Source organism: Hippocampus zosterae, chromosome 11, assembly GCF_025434085.1.
Source record: "Hippocampus zosterae strain Florida chromosome 11, ASM2543408v3, whole genome shotgun sequence".
Classification (NCBI taxonomy): domain Eukaryota; kingdom Metazoa; phylum Chordata; class Actinopteri; order Syngnathiformes; family Syngnathidae; genus Hippocampus; species Hippocampus zosterae.
Window position 1 is genome coordinate 21,033,995 of NC_067461.1, and position 6,190 is coordinate 21,040,184.

Consider the following 6,190-nt stretch of genomic DNA (forward strand, 5'->3'; position numbering starts at 1 on the left):
GGATGAATAAAATCATCACATCATACGTCTACAAACGTTTACATTCTTGGACACGGATACACAGCATACACATTTGTACATGTTTGATAAAACTCAAAGTATTACAGGTCTTGGCACACACTACACAAGTATTCCGACCTTGGCATGATACTGTTAAGGGTTTATCCCGCTGAGCGGCGAAGGTTTGCGAGGGTAGCGGGCTTCAGGATCTAAACATAAAAGTCTCTCTTCAGAAGCCGAAGGGCATTCACCAAGTAGTTTGACCCATTCAGTTTCAAGTTGCAGCTAGATTTGCCCTCAGTGTCCCCGTTATGCCGACGCAAAACCAGAATTGTAAACTTCTTACCAGATAAAAAACAGTCAATGTAAAGCATCACATTCATATGGTTATGTTTCAGACCCCCTGCTGTGACACTTAATTCAAGCACAACCTAATCTCTCATCATCTGCTTAGCTCTATGCGATTCCGTTTTACACTTTGCCTGTGTGGTATGTTGCATTTGTAATAATGCGGCAGCGGCGACGACACGGGCAAACGGACGCCTCGTTCCTTTTATGCTTCTAATTAACTGATTCCCCTGAGAGGAGATCGAATATAAGAACAGGACCAGGATGATGACCGAAACAGCAAGCTTGCAGATAATTTAGTGAGAAGCACCCCGTGTAAATTCAAATATGCTGATGAATGAACAGTGATTTGTTTTCACAACAACACTACAATAGATACCAACAGCCATTCACACCTAAGGTCAATGTCACTTCTTCAAATAACGCTTGATTAGAAAGGTCAAGTGTAATTGTTCTGGACCAGTATTTCTTCCACGTGAAAAGTAATCTTAACACTACGATAAAATAGCAACACAGAGGGACGACAATATCTGAGAAGAATAACTGAACTAGCCTCAAAAGAAACAAGATCAATTTGTAGCATAATTTTCCAAACGACAAAGTTTTAGCTGCAGTAATCTTGCCTCCATCCACCAAAATGAGAAATGTCACATGAAGTCAACTCGTCGTGAGTACAGCAGTCAACAGTACGCTTCACAATTTTTACTCTGATGGAGCTCAATTCCTCAAAGGCTCACTTTTATGTTACGCTGCGCTTCACTGAGGACAAACAGCCATTTTTTTAAAGACACATTTTGCAAGATGAGAACAATAACAGACAGTAGATGCGGCATGTACCTGTCAACTTTCAACCGGCATTCTGTGGTAACCAGAAAGCACGTTACTGTCACCACACCAAAATCTGAATATCACCAGATGTACAGTACAACAGTTAATAAGTTAATAAGGCAAGCTATGCAGGTACAATGAAAATACTCCAATTATGACCAATGAATGGTATAAGGCAGATATTGTTTTGCAAACATTAGTCGTACTACGGGATCCTCTGATACGACACAGGCTCAACGTCTAACGGCTGTGTACAAATGTTAACGAGAAAGCCTATGACAAACCCAGAATAGGGGTGACATGTATGGCAAACAATTTAAGATTGGCAAAAATAAGTTACAGCACGGGTCAGTAAATATTGGAAGTAGGTACAATGTGTCCCAGAAGTCACTATGCACAGGTGCACATTGGTGTACAGGTGCACTCGGTACAATTCAGACACTGAACAGGCCATTAGCGATTGACACCTTGGGCGTTGGAGGTTTCTTTTGTTTAGTGTTTTTTTTTTGTTAAGTACTTCGTTTCCTTGCGTGTAGCTCGAGACCTGAAGCAGCATTGCAAAGTTGATGAAATGCGGCAAATGATACTCAGCAATGTGAAGTTGAAAGAGGCGTGTGTTGCTAGCCGAAACATGCGTTGAATCGAGCTTTTGTTGATGCCGAGCTACTCAAAGACTTTGCAGTAACAACTGCACCTTTAATCAGTGTTGCGAGTAGCTGGGTCTCTGCTGCATGGTTTGTCAAGAACATGTGTTTCAAGAAGGTTGCCATTCGTAGCATGAAATGTACTCGGCATCTAAAATTGGAAACAAAACATTTTTGTTGGTTGCAAATTAGCATTTTCCTTTTGTGTATGTATTACCAAAAACACGAACAGGGGTAAACTGCAAAAACAAAATCTAAAACACAGCCCTGAAACCCCAAACTGAAAGTAACAACCACATGCACCACTATGACATACAAAACATGACACAATGGAAATAAGAAAAATCATGACAGTAACACAGTGATCCAACCAAAAAACGAACTACGCAGGACCGCAGGCCCGATCCCATTGCGATCCTGTTAAGTTTGCACACGTCCTGGGGCCCGCCACCTCTTCGTGTTCCGGCCGTGCATCTCCTGTGTCCTCCACCTGTTCCTGTCCCGGTGGCGCATGTCCTGCGGCCACCACCCATTCGTCTCCTTGCGGCGCATGTCCTGCGGCCGCCGCCCATATCTGTCCCGGTTTCGCATGTCCTGCGGCCTCCACCCATTCCTGTCCCAGTTTCGCATGTCCTGTGGCCGCCACCCGTTTCTGTTATGACAGCGCACATCATGTGGCCGCCACTTGTTTTTGTTCCAGCGGCACACGTCTTGCGGGCGCCGCATGTTTTGTGGCAGTCACTGGGTGACATTAGGACGTTGGGCATCCATTCATCGGGGGGTGAATACTTTCATAGTTATGTTTGTCTCCAGCAGGTGGCATCGGAGGGCTTCTTCTCCAGCTCCACGTCTCTTTTCTAATAATAATAATAATAATAATACATGACAAGGACTACATGCCAACCACTCTCAGTCGGATTGTTGCGTTACTGTCATGTTTTTTTGTTTCTGTTGCTTTGTTTGTCATGGTGGTGTGTTTTGAGTTTTGGGGGTTTTTCAGGACTTTGTTCGTGCTTCGTTTTTCTAGTTTACCCAGGCAAGCGTTTCTGTTAATACATTTTGTTCGGTACTCCTGACTTCTCCTGCCTCCCTGCTTTTTTGGGTCGACTACCATCACACACTCCATGACAGAAATGAGGGGATCGAGGAGCATCGTCTCATTTCCCGAAATATTTCTACGTCCTTCCGCCTTGCTCGTCTGTCATTGTCAAATGAGCCACTGCACACGGGACCATACTGCACATGTCATTTTTTTCCTTTCTTTCTTTCTTTCTTAAACAAATGCTGATGGCCTTACATCTGTCCATACGTTACCATGTATTTCCAACAAATGTTAATATTTATGGTTTGTATGGTTTGACTCCCCCTCCGTGAGTCGTCACCTTACCGTGGTGGAGGGGTTTGTGTGTCCCAATGATCCTAGAAGCTAAGTTGTCTGGGGCTTTATGCCCCTGGCAGGGTCACCCATGGCAAACAGGTTCTCGGTGAGGGGCCAGACAAAGCGCGGCTCAAAAGACCCCAATGATGATAAAAATAAATGGATCTAGGTTTGCCTTGCCCGGACGCGGGTCACCGGGGCCCCCCTCTGGAGCCAGGCCTGGAGGGGGGGCTCGTTAGCAGGCGCCTGGTGGCCGGGCTTACACCCATGGGGCCCGGCCGGGCACAGCCCGAAGAGGCAACGTGGGTCCCCCTTCCCATGGGCTCACCACCCATGAGAGGGGCCAAAGGGGTCGGGTGCAATGTGAGCTGGGCGGCAGCCAAAGGCGGGGACCCTGGCGGTCCGATACTCGGCTGCAGAAGCTAGCTCTTGGGACATGGAATGTCACCTCTCTGGCAGGGAAGGAGCCCGAGCTGGTGTGTGAGGCAGAGAATTTCCAACTGGATATAGTCGGACTTGCCTGCACACACAGCCTGGGTTCTGGTACCAGTTCTCTTGAGAGGGGTTGGACTCTCTTCCACTCTGGAGTTGCTCACGGTGAGAGGCGCAGAGCAGGTGTGGGCATACTCATTGCCCCCCGGCTCATTGCCTGTACATTGGGGTTCACACCGGTAGACGAGAGGGTTGCCTCCCTCCGCCTTCGGGTGGGTGGACGGGTCCTGACTGTTGTTTGTGCATATGCACCAAACAGGAGCTCAGCATACCCACCCTTTTTGGAGTCCTTGGAGGGTGTGCTGGAGAGTACTCCTGCTGGGGACTCCATTGTTCTGCTGGGGGACTTCAATGCTCACGTGGGCAATGACAGTGATACCTGGAGGGGCGTGATTGGGAGGAACGGCCCCCCCCGATCAAAACCCGAGTGGTGTTTTGTTATTGGACTTCTGTGCTCGTCACGGATTGTCCATAACGAACACCTTGTTCAAACATAAGGGTGTCCATATGTGCACTTGGCCCCAGGACACCCTAGGCCGCAGTTCGATGATCGACTTTGTAGTTGTATCATCGGATTTGCGGCCGCATGTTCTAGACACTCGGGTGAAGAGAGGGGCGGAGCTGTCAACTGATCACCACCTGGTGGTGAGTAGGCTCCGATGGTGGGGGAAGATGCCGGTCCGTCCTGGCAGACCCAAACGTATAGTGAGGGTTTGTTGGGAGCGTCTGGCGGAATCCCCTGTCAGAAGAGACAGAACTCCCACCTGGGGAACTCCCACCTCCGACAGAGCTTTTCCCATGTTCCGGGGGAGACGGGGGACATTGAGTCAGAGTGGACCATGTTCCGTGCCTCTATTGTTGAGGCGGCCAATCTGAGTTGTGGCCGTAAGGTGGTTGGTGCCTGTCGTGGTGGCAATCCCCGTACTCGCTGGTGGACACCAGCAGTAAGGGATGCCGTCAAGCTGAAGAAGGAGTCCTATCGAGCCTTTATGGCCTGTGGGACCCCAGAGGCAGCTGACGGGTATCGACTGGCCAAGCGGACCGCGGCTTCGGTGGTCGCCGAGGCAAAAACCCGAGCGTGGGAAGAGTTCGGTGAGGCCATGGAAGCCGACTTCCGGACGGCTTCGAGGAAATTCTGGTCCACCATCCGACGTCTCAGGAGGGGGAAGCAGTGCACCACTAACACTGTGTACAGTGGGGATGGGGCGCTGCTGACTTCGACTCGGGACGTTGTGAACCGGTGGGCAGAGTACTTCGAAGACCTCCTCAACTCCACCAACACGCCTTCCTTGGAGGAAGCAGAGCCTGGGGACTCTGAGGTGGGCTCTCCTATCTCTGTGGTTGAAGTCACCGATGTGGTTAAAAAGCTCCTCGGTGGCAAGGCCCCTGGGGTGGATGAGATCCGCCCGGAGTTCCTCAAGGCTCTGGATGTTGTGGGGCTGTCCTCGTTGACACGCCTCTGCAACATCGCGTGGTCAACAGGGAGAGTGCCTCTGGATTGGCAGACCGGGGTGGTAGTCCCTCTTTTTAAAAAGGGGGACCGGAGGGTGTGTTCCAACTACAGAGGGATCACACTCCTCAGCCTCCCTGGTAAGGTCTATTCAGGGGTGCTGGAGAGGAGGGTCCGTCAAGAAGTCGAGCCTCAGATTGAGGAGGAGCAGTGTGGTTTTCGTCCCGGCCGTGGAACAGTGGACCAGCTCTACACCCTTAGCAGGGTCCTTGAGGGTATGTGGGAATTCGCCCAACCAGTCTACATGTGTTTTGTGGACTTGGAGAAGGCGTTTGACCGTGTCCCTCGGGGAGTTCTGTGGGGGGTGCTTCGTGGGTATGGTGTACCGAACACCCTGAGTAAGTCGGAATCGTTTCCAGTGGGGGTAGGACTCCGCCAAGGCTGCCCTTTGTCGCCGATTCTGTTCATAACCTTTATGGACAGAATTTCTAGGCGCAGCCGAAGCGTTGAGGGCGTCCGTTTTGGGGGCCTCAGTATTACATCCCTGCTTTTTGCAGATGATGTGGTGCTGTTGGCTCCTTCAAACGGGGCTCTCCAACTCTCACTGGAGCGTTTCGCAGCCGAGTGTGAAGCGGTTGGGATGAAAATCAGCACCTCCAAATCTGAAACCATGGTCCTCAGTCGGAAAAGGGTGGAGTGCCCCCTCCGGGTCGGGGAGGAGATCTTACCCCAAGTGGAGGAGTTCAAGTATCTTGGGGTCTTGTTCACGAGTGGGGGTAGGAGGGAGCGGGAGATCGACAGGCGGATCGGTGCAGCGTCTGCTGTGATGCGGACGTTGTATCGGTCTGTCGTGGTGAAGAAGGAGCTGAGCCAAAGGGCGAAGCTCTCAATTTAGCGGTCGATCTACGTCCCAACCCTCAGCTATGGTCACGAGCTATGGGTCGTGACCGAAAGAACGAGATCCCGGATACAAGCGGCCGAAATGAGTTTTCTCCGCAGGGTGTCCGGGCTCTCCCTTAGAGATAAGGTGAGAAGCTCAGTCATCCGGGA